This window comes from Capra hircus, chromosome 29 (assembly GCF_001704415.2).
Source record: "Capra hircus breed San Clemente chromosome 29, ASM170441v1, whole genome shotgun sequence".
Lineage (NCBI taxonomy): Eukaryota > Metazoa > Chordata > Mammalia > Artiodactyla > Bovidae > Capra > Capra hircus.
Genome location: NC_030836.1, coordinates 38388331 through 38399483, shown reverse-complemented (window position 1 = coordinate 38399483; position 11153 = coordinate 38388331). Strand labels below are relative to the sequence as shown.

The 11153-nt window shown below is 45.4% G+C and overlaps 1 pseudogene; it reads right to left on the bottom strand.

Annotated features, from left to right (window-relative positions):
- On the bottom strand, positions 994-9837 carry LOC102179750 (annotated as a pseudogene).

Genomic DNA, 11153 nt, shown 5'->3' with positions numbered 1-11153 from the left:
GATGGTGGGCACACAGAGTGGCAGTGGAATGTGACCCTACTGAAGAACATTCATGATGAGCAACAAGGGCCATCACCCTTCATTCATGTCTCTGTAATTCATTCGTTTTTAGTACTCCCCACACAGCTCTCAGTCTTATAACATCCCAGTAATAAGATCATCTGAGATGGAATGAAGAGAGTCTATTTCATTACCCTTTATAATTCCTCTGAATGAGGAGTTGGTGGAGTTGGTGGGTCATCACAAACTCTTTAATGGCCTAGACCATCTCCCAGTCTCTTTCCTTGGGGCTGCCTCTCCCCAGCTTCCGTCATGTAGTTCTGGAGGAAATTGACAATCATGTGTGCTGCTGGGTCAGGGCCAAAGACCGTGTAAAACCAGTCATAAGACCACATGTCCCTGCCAGGATGGCTGATCTAGGACTGTACATGTGATCTGACTAGGGTCATTCAGAGAACACCCTTGAACTCTGATGTTTGCAATCTTCTTTCCTTACTAGGTGATGCCTTCGGGATTTAAAACCCTAGGGCAGGTAGCCTGGACTTCCTCACTAGGTGTAGAAGGCTTAAGGAAGAAAGTTGTCAGGCTAAGACCGTCAAAGAAGTGGGAAGGGAAAGACCGAGGGTGAGAAAGAGAGAACTGATGACTTCTGATTTCTTGGGTCCAGTTACTGAGATCTTTGTATTTGCTCTGATTCTTGTGTCCTGGATTCCCAGAATCATTGCAATGAGTCTCCGTTTTCTTTGAAGCTAGTTGGAGTAAGGCTCCTCTCAATTTTGATTCAGACTTGGTTCTAGATGCTTCACTCCCAAACACAAACAGAGGCAACCATTTGTTTCAGCACCATTAAGAGCGAACCCCTTTATTCTTTACTGAGAATAGGGTGTGCAGACCACCAAATACAGTTCACAAGCATGCTGGGCAGCAGTGCCCAAAGTGTGAGTGAGTGTGTGTTAGGAGTGGCCTTACTGATTCCTGAACCACTCCAAGCATTTACACTGCCTGTGCCAGGCCAATCCTGTCATTTCCTCGATCAAAGACTAAGAAATATACCCTCAGGAAGATGTCACCCAGCATCCAGGTCTTTCTAGATATCCTCACTATGTTAACTTCAAAGGTGGTATAGCAGTGGCCTCTATAATCCTGGGGGAGTCAGAGACACACACCATTCAGCATGAGCCCTTACAGGCGAGTCCCCCCAATATCCAAACCCAGCACTATTCTTTGTTTTATTTCCCACTTTTGGTACGTATCAAGGGATTTTCTCAGTAGCAGGGGATATGAGAGTTCATCCACAACCGCAAAGGGCCAAGACATGAGATTGCCATGAGGAAGGGTGTTGGGGAGGGGAGGACTGGGATTTGGGGAAACAGAGGAATGAAAAACAGCAAAGTCCTACTGTAGAGCATAAGGAAATATATTAAATATCCAATCATAAGCCACATGAAAAAGAATAAGAAAAAATATGTATTTTCAATGTATATAACTGAGTCACATTGCTGTGCAGCAGAATTTAACACACAACTGAAGATTAGCCCCAGTTCAATATAATTTTTTTAGAAAAGAACAAGTTGTCCATAGTTCTCACTCCCTGTTTCTTTCCTTCTGGCTCCTACTCCTTGTTTTCTCTGCAGAGAATGCTGATTCTTGTCATGCATCCCCATAATCCATACTTTATTAAAAAAAACTTTATTTTGTATAGGAGTATAGCTTATTAACAATATTCTGAGTTTTAGGTGGACAGTACAGGGACTTAACAGTATGCATCTGTGTACCCTGGATGTCCTGTGACATCCTGGCTGTCATATAACTGAGCAGATTTCCCTGTGCTAAACAGCAACTCATTGTCGGTTATTCATCATAAATTGAACAGTGACCACAACACGTTCCTGAAGACTTAACTCAGGAACTCTGAAAAGCCTCCTTCAGCCCGCACTTACCCTCTTTGGCCACTCCAGGCTTGGCTCGGTAACTTACTCTGGTTCCCCATCCCCACTGGTCAGTCTGTAGCCCTCATCACCCGGAGTAAGTCCCCAGTGCCCCAGTGCAGAGCACTTTGGGATGCCATTTGCATGGAATCCAGTGCAGTTTTGCCTAGAATCAAGAAACCTTCCATATGGCTCAATGAGTTTCTGGTTTTAGAATTCCTGAAATTCTCTCTTCCTCAATGCCTTCTTTAAGCCCATCAGCCTGCTCTGAACTCCCGCAGAGAGCAGACATGAAGCCTCCACCCTGTGCCGGGGCTGAGCAGTCACTGTGCACCATTTATTCACATTAGCATTCAACTCCCCACAGAGGGACCAGGTACCCCAACTCACAAAGGAATTACCTGGCCGGAGCAAGGGGAAGATGCAGCCCAGACCTAGGCTGACAATGTAATTTATTGTCCAAACCAGGAAAACTTTGAGGAGGGAAGGGAGACTGTTAACTTATGCTGGGATATCACATTGGGACTGTCCCCAGCCATTCTCCTTGTAACATGGCCTATTTCTGGGACTGCTAGAGCTGAATTTCATGGTCATGCACCTAAGGGTTCAGATTAAATTAAAGCACTTTGAGGACTGAGGACCTTAGTGTTCCCCTCTCCCTGACTCCCACCATGGCATATGGTGTGGCCTCTCCACATATTTCAGGAAGATCAGTGTCCCACACAGCCCTTTACTCTCAAGTGACTGGTTTTGTGGGAGGCACTGGCCCAGCAACTGGGCTCAGAGGCATTTGCAATGGTGTGACATGGCCTCCAGAGGACGCCCTCCTCCCAGGAGCAGCCCAAGTGTTCCTGCAAGCTCCAGTTTGAGAACCAACCCTCAGTGTTGTCCCCTCACCTTGAGGATGTAGGCTTGAGTTGGCACTGGGTAGTTGATGCCATTGATGGTGAAGACAATAGAGGGTAGGTTATTGACCACAGAACATGAAACGTAGTGCTGTTAGAGCGAGAGGGTGAGAGGTTGGCCCTGGTGATCCTTGTTGTGTGTGGAGAATGGGAGTGACCCTGGGGCATGACCGTTCACCTTGGAACCCTGTGGCTTGGCGCCGATGAGCTTCTGTATGTTATCGACCGGTGTTCTTGGCCCTTGGATCAGTGATATCCCGGTGTCAACAATGGCCTCGCAGCTGTCAGAACAAGCAATAACCTCTCTTCTCATGGAGATGCTGAGAGACAATGGAAGAAAGCTGGCATCAAGGTCACTCTGAGTCTCCTCAGAGTTGTCCCCTCCCCGACTGTCTCCTAAACAGCCCTTCATCTCTCGCCCTCTTTTCCTTTGCTCTCGACACAGCACCTTTCTCGACATCCTCGAATGCAGTACTTGAATACACAAGGTTGTTGGTACCTTGAAACAAGCTGGTCTTCCTTCCTAGAGAACTCCACTCCCTTTTGACTAGTAAATTTCTTCTCATATTCCAGATTCCAGCTTAATTGTATTGTTTTCAGGAAGTCTTTCCCTAGGTGATTATCAGTCTCCTGTCTTAGTCACTCTCTGTAGACCCTTCCTCATGTCTGCTGCTGCTACTGCTGCTAACTCACTTTAGTCCTGTCTGACTCTGTTCGACCTCATAGAGGGCAGCCCACCAGGCTCCACCGTCCCTGTGATTGTCCAGGCAAAGTACTGGAGAGGGTTGCCATTGCCTTCTCCTCCTCATGTCTAGCATGTACCAAAGTTACAATTCACTATGTGGGAGAGTCACTTCAATACATCTTCCTTCTTAGATGTGAGGGCGAGTTTTATTCTCCTTGCCTCCCTAAAGTGCCTGGCACACAGTGGATGCCCAATGCTTGTCTGTTCAATAAGTGAATGAAGACTGAGAAAACAAGAAACATCCAGAGAGCTGTATCTTGTGGGGAACAAATAACGGGTCACACACAGAGTGAAGATGGAGATTCGCAGAGGCAGCAAACTCTCATAGTAGCAGGAGAGAGGAGCTTCTCAGGAAGAGGGTGTCTCTCAGCACTGCTCCTACAACCAGCTCAGACCCTGAAACCCTGGCCATGAAACACATGACTAGCCCACAGAAACTCCAAAGGACAGGTCAGCTTTTCTCTGAGGGTATCACGCAGAATCCTATCCTCAGGTCACTCTTGGATCCACCTTCCTGATTCTCTATTATAGCCCCTGTCTTTTTTATTAGTTGCTTTCATGTCTTAAGACTACAGCAAACCTGTCTTCACTGCTGGTAGCTGCTCCCTAAGAAGACCAGTTTTCCCCATTTTCTCAAGACTGTCCCTGTTTTTAAAATGACATTTTTCTGTACTGAGAACTTCCTATGTCCTAGGTAGCTCTGGACAGTTGGTCATGTTATCATAGCTCTGTTCAGGCTGGAGAAATTTTCCCTGATCCTCTGTTCACCACACTGTAGAGTCCTCTAACCATGCTCTCCACCTCTTAGGGCAGTGGGCACAGCCCTCTCCTAGATGCACAGACCTCTCTGGACCCTTTTAGGGCCCTGGTCAGAGCCTTGCTCAGAAGGCCTGAAGATTATGAACCCATGGGTTGTTTGTGCATCTATGCGCTTGTGTGTTTGTTTGTATGTGTGTTTGTATGTGTCTGTGTGTGCTTGTGTCTGACTAGCTATGCATTTTTTTATGTGTCTATGTGCATGTTTATATGTGTCTGCTGTGGGTGTCCATGTGTCTGTGGGTCTCTCTGTCATTGCAGGTGGTGTGTATATGTGTGACTGTGTCTGAGAATGCATTTGTGTGTGTCTGCCTGTGTCCATGTATAGTAGTGGGAGCATCACTTGGGCTGACCCTCAGAGGGAGAGGCTTACCAGTCCTTGTGTACAATCCAGTCGCCTGCTTGGATCAATGGTACCCAGTTGAGCTCTCCCTTCTAGTAGCGATTGTCCACCCCACCAAACATCACCACACTGCCCTCCCGCTTGTCTCTGTAGAGAGAAGTGATGGGGGGATCCTTGGAGGACAGTAAAAACAGCACTGTCAGAGAGCTGTGCTTGTCCACCCATCAAGGCCCTAATACAGTCTCCACGTACAGATGCAGAAATTGAGTCTAGGAGTGATTGAGATCCAGACTGAGCCCTGTTACTGGCTAAAGAGTGGCACAATGGAGGTTAGAAGGTGAATCAATTGGCTTGGCTCCACCCACTATGTCTTCTGGACGCCCTGGACCTCCAGCGACCTGAGTGTTCAGACACCTCAGAGGACAGGGTTCTGAAGTGTTTTGGCTTTCCCCTTGTCCACCTGTCATTTTTCAAGAAAACCAGTCCCTGGGAGTTTTAAGGGTGTGGGTTCAGTTCAGTTCGGTTCAGTTCAGTCGCTCAGTCGTGTCTGACTCTTTGCAGGTTCAGGTCACCCAAAGTTGGCTCTACTGGCCTGTGACCTCTACTGTCCAAAGAGCCCCACACTCAGAAGGGACCCCACCTCTTCTCTTCCAGTATTGAAATGCCTAATATTTCTTGAACAAGGGGTCCCACACTTTTGTGTCCCACACTTTCGTCTCTCACTTGCTCCTACAAATTGGATAGCTGGACATGGGCTCCCAGTGATATGCTAACGAGGAAGGAAAGATATCTGCCATCCTTTTCCTTCCTTCCTTATCAAATTCATAAGCAAATCCTAATGCCTTTCCTTCAATTTGTTTCCTGTTGCCTTCCATTCACCTTCCTCCTCACTCACCCCCCTAGACCAAGTTACTGGTATTGAGCCCAGGAGTAGGGTTGTGTTCCAATAAACTTTTATTTATAAAAGCCAGGGGTGAAACCAGGTAGGGCCCTGAGTCCGTAGTTATCCTTGGCTAGATTATCTCTCAGGATACTTCTTTATCAAGTGTTCTATAATTTTCGTGCAACTGAAAGCATTCTACAGCTAATTTGGAGATAGGGCTTGTCCATCTCAGACTTACTTGCTCAAATAGAAGGCAAAAACAGGCTCAGAAATGGCACCTTGATTCGTCAGCTTGTCAAAGATGGGGATGGCTCCAGTGAGGGATATGTTGGGGTAGTTCAAGCCCGAGACACCTTCAAAAGGTATATCCTCAAACCCATATTCCTCCATGCTTAGACCAAACTGCTGGTCAGTACGTACAAGGTCCCCAATCTGTAGGAGAGAAGAGTATTCCCACTAACAGATATATGAAGTGGGACTAGGACTGGGCTGGGGTGCATTGCCATTACATCCTAAAAGAAGAATTGAGGCTGGGCTGTGTCTTTGGTGGACCTCAGACGGTTAGACCAAGATGGGAGGGGAATTTGCGTTCCATTTGAGAGATGCTGTGAATTTTAAAACATCTGCCCCTCTGAAAAACACCACCTGAGTGAGTCAAATTGGCCTTGTGACTTCTGTCCAGGTGGGGCAACCAAGAGTCAGGCCAGGACCCTTTGGTGCCACCTTGTGGACAAAACGATCGAGAGCAAGATAGCCTTCTCTTTGGCATGACCCAGTGACAGGAATGGATTGCATTCTCTGTAAGGCACTGTGGATTCTGCAACTGTCCAGGAAGACAGAAGCTGAAAACACAATCTTGCTTGCAGGGTTCTATGAAATTACTGCCTGGGAACTTCACTTTTGGGGATATGTGTGTATTTCTGTGAGTATGTATGAGAGAGAATGAGAGAGAGGGGACATACTCAAGTATTTGGGGGGAGACAGGACATAGGTTTTTAGACTCTGAAGGGTCCTCTAGGGTGAGAACTCATTTATCAGGTCCCTTGACTTCTCAGGGACCCTAGTTTTCCACTCTGGAAACCTGAAACCCTTGACTGCCCCCAGGGTCCCCCAATCAGTTTTATCCTGTCCCCAAACAGTTGCTTTTCAACAACTTCAGTCCTGAAAAGCCAGCCTAACTCCACCTTTTATCCCATGTGTGCCCTCAGCAAGGCCCTTGCTGTCTGCACCTCAGTTTTCTCATATGTCTCATGAGCTAACCAGTGCAACTGCTGTGTGGGGTTGTTGCAGGATTAAAACAGTTATCACCTTAAAGTTTCTTGAATGGTTTGTGAATATAAAAGTGGGTTCTTTTATCCTTTCTTCTCGCTCCCAGCAAAATGAACCTTGAACTGCTCATAGACAGAGGAGCTGCAAGTCCACACCTCAAGCCACTCTCTGGGTTAGCTAATTTGTTTCCTGATGCGCCACCATGGGCACTGCCTCCCCAGAGACATGACCCTGTGGATAAGATGGCCAATATCTATGGGAGTTAGGCTAAGAAGGGTCCTGCCAGATTGTCCTGCATCTGTTTTGCAAGTAGTGGTCACTCCATAGCCAGTCCTGCCTCAGAATTTGTTACACCATTACCCAAACTGTGTCATGAACAACAACTCCTTTCATTCTCCCAGATCCATAGGTGATGCTGAAGGTCTTATTGGTAGACGGGAAGGTGGAAGACTGAAGATGTCTGAACCTAACCTGTGTAGCTGCAGAAACAAGAGATGAGTGTCATCAGGTTCCAAGGGTGGAAACAGGGTGGCAGGGCAAGTGAAGGATGGTCCAGGTACGGGGTGTCTGTACTCACAACGGGCTGAACTGGTGCAAAAGATGGAGGGCACACACTAGTCAGATGAACCTGTGTCAAAGATAACCTGGAATTCCTGAGAGGGTATTTCTATGGTGATGTTACCCACATAGAGCATCTACAGGGAAAAAGAGGGAGTGGGTTGTGCAGAACTGGCTACCCTCTATTCCCACACAGATGCCTCCCTCTGGGTGTCATGTATCTCTTGAGATCACTTTCTAACCACTGTGCAGCTCACAGACTTTGTTCACAGAGGTATCTGCATTTGATATATTTTTCCTGTGCTACATTGTATGCTGGATACTGACTCTATGACCAGGCATTGAAGTGGTACCGCCTGCATGGGAAGCCCAGAGGCATAACCACTGGGCATCCAGGACTGCTGGACACTCAGGGAAGTCCTGGTACCTTCATTTGACAAGCTCTGTAATCTCTTCAAACCCAACTTTAGCACCGGCTTCTCCAGGAGGTCCTTCTTGTTCAACCCCAGCCATTCCCTCTAAATTCAGGCCACATCGAATCAACACCACATAGGTGAACCTTTCATTTGACATGTATTTACTCTTTGCCTATTTCTCAGGCTGGCATGGGCACTCTTGAATACAAAATAATCCGTTTTTCTAATCTAAAAACAGTAACCACAGTGATTCTTATGACCATACATGGAATACAGATTCAGTAACTTTTTCCTGCTGTTGTTCTTGCATCTGTGGAAACTGAATTCCTCTGCCTGGGAATTCACAATTGCTTTGCAGTTGGTTCTACCTTTTAATCACTGATGGTTCACTCTTTATCTGTAATTGAGTGGCTCACATCATTCAGAATGAACAATCGCCCTCAAACAAATGACACGTTTGACACAGAAATGGATATTTACCTGCCACCTGGTAATTGCCAGGCCCAGTCACAAAGACCAACAGTTGACGATGTGAGTGCCTTCTCCTCTGGGTGGGGTCCCTGTTTTCCAGTGTTTCTGCCTCCTGCAGGAACCCCAACCCCGACATTCCACCTGGCCCCTCCAGGTGAGCCCCAGTGCTCAGCTAGAGCACCAGGGGGCTTTGTGGAGTGCCATCCTTCCAAAATACTCACATCCATGATGTTTCTCAGTGGGCGAATAGTCAGATTTGAGCCACGAAAAGAAATCTGGGACAGTCTGTAAGCATGCTCCTTCAGGAAACTGTTCATCATCTTTTTTTTTTTTTTTTTTCACTGAGGGTGTTTCTCACGGTCTTCAATCTCCTTAGAGGTATTCTTTCACTGAGCATTTGACAAAGAAAACAAAGAAGATACTACAACAAGGTGTCAGTGTTAAGGTATAAATGTCATGGCAATGGCCTTGTTTATTTTCTAATCATTTTTGTGAGGCACATTATCATCAGAATTTTATGCATATATCATGGTAAAGGCATAGATTTGAATACAGGTTCTGTTCTGCAATCTTGGGTAAGCCATATGACCATGTAGTGTGTCAGTCTCCTCTTAGGTGAAATGGTGGAATGTAACAATACAAACCCTCCAAATAGAATATCTTGGTGATAAGTGAAGTGATGGATATAAGGTACCTGATAAATAGGAAGTGTCAACAATGACAGCCATTAACATTGCTGTTGCCATCCCACTCATTCCTTCTCAGAGAATCTCAAGGAAGGAGATAGAAGGGGGACTCTTATCCTCTTTTACCAAGGAAGCAATTTGAAATGCAAGAGGTTTCTGATTTGGCTGTGTTCATACTGCTTGTCAGATATAAAACAGTGTATCTTTCTCTAAGTTGAAAGAGAAGAAAGAGTTGAAAGAAGAAGCCAAGATATAGGGAAGAAGTAAAGGAAATTCAGAAGCTTGAGAAAGAAGGATGAGTCAAATGAAAAATCAAAAGAAACCAACACAAGTAGAAATACACTTCCAGTGACTTCCAAAGTGATGGAGAGATAAATGACAGTGATACAGAGATGCAGACATAGGCATATACACACTGAAGTAGACAGGGAAAAAAGAGGACATGTTGAATAAAATGTAAAAAGTGCTTTTCCACAGGACCACATTGACATCTGTATAGACTGTGCACTGAAAAATTGCAAAGAGTTGCATTTTCAACAGGTCATGACATGACTGGACCCCAAGAATTGTGCAACACAAATCTACACCAAGACCTTGGGATCCACAGTTCCTATAGCACACTACTTATCAATAAGTAAGAGTTGAGCTTTAAGACTCTTAGGGAAATATTACATTCCCTTCATAACCTGATGAGTGGAAGAATAATCATATGAAAAGAAAAATCTGAGAAAGGAATATGCTGAGACTTACAGTCCCCTACTTACTTGACTATGCACTCTGAGAAGACCACCAGCCCAAGGAGCACAAGCCACTTCATGCCTCCTTCATGGATCAAGATACTCAGGGAAGTTTGGGTTCTTAGCAGGTAGTGGTGACCAGGAGCTCCTAGTTATATATGCTCTGACCTACTCTGGTTTTCCCCTTTAGGCCACTGAAAGATCTGAAAAAATACACAAAACTTTCGATAAAATCCTTACCTTCATCAGTGTCCTTGGCAAGTGGCCTTTGATGCTTCTCAGAATACAGAGAATTGAACTGTAATCTCTTCTTTGTAGCTTGGCTGGAAAATCAAACTGATCTGCATGGACATCTGAGAAGATGGAGAACCTTGTCTACTTGGAGAAAAAACTGCTAAGTACCTCATGAAAATGGATATTAGGGGCCCTGTTGGACACTCGTGATTTCATGTCATCTTCCTAGCCACTTGATGATATGCATTGCTGTCTTATTGGGAGAGGAGATTATTAGGAGGATAAATTGTCAAATGGCAAAGTGAAGACTTCAGGGACAGCCCAGGGACATACAACTGGCTTTAGGTAGTGGGTCTAATGGCAGACATAGGGGCACCTATGATGCCAGGCTGCAGCAAAGATCTAGGGTAGATCAGTATTTCCATTACATGGTTTCAGTATTGGGAGAAATGTCATATGCATCCACAAGATGTTTTATAGCATCCAACAACTGTACAAGGAAGAACTGTGTTCTAGGTTCTGGGTTAAAGGCTTCAAAGTCAAAGTTGATCAAGACAAAAGTAGTCTTTATTTTAAGAGAGCTAGAAGTCTAGCTCCCACAAACTCATGGCCCCAGGAGGCAGGAGATATGATACTAAGGACTAGGTAGCATTGTTGGAATCTGGGCAGCACAGGCCTTACCTCTGGGAGTGGCCTTTCCTCCACTTCACTCATGCTGGAAAGCAGGCCAGTTGGCCATGTTTTCAAGAGAATCAGAAGTATGGATATTTATGCACAATCTACTGATTTTAATGTTAACAACTTTTATTTATTGATTTATTTATTTATTTTTGCAGAAAAAAAAGAGGGAACGAAATCTCCACAGCGATGTGCTGGAAACAGCCTTCAGTTTCTGCAGTATTTTTGTCTCTGGCCTAGAGTTGGTAGTGCAGTGGGGACAGAGGGGAATTTAATTCATGTTGGCTGATTTAAAAAGAGTCTGAATGCATACTAAATATGCTGAATCATTGGAAAAGACCCTGATATTAGGAAAGATTGAAGGCAAGAGGAGAAGCGGAAGACAGAGGATGAGATGGTTAGATAGCATCACCAAATTGATGGACATGAGCTTGAGAAAGCTGTGGGAATTGATGATGGATAGGGAAGCCTGGCATTCTACAGT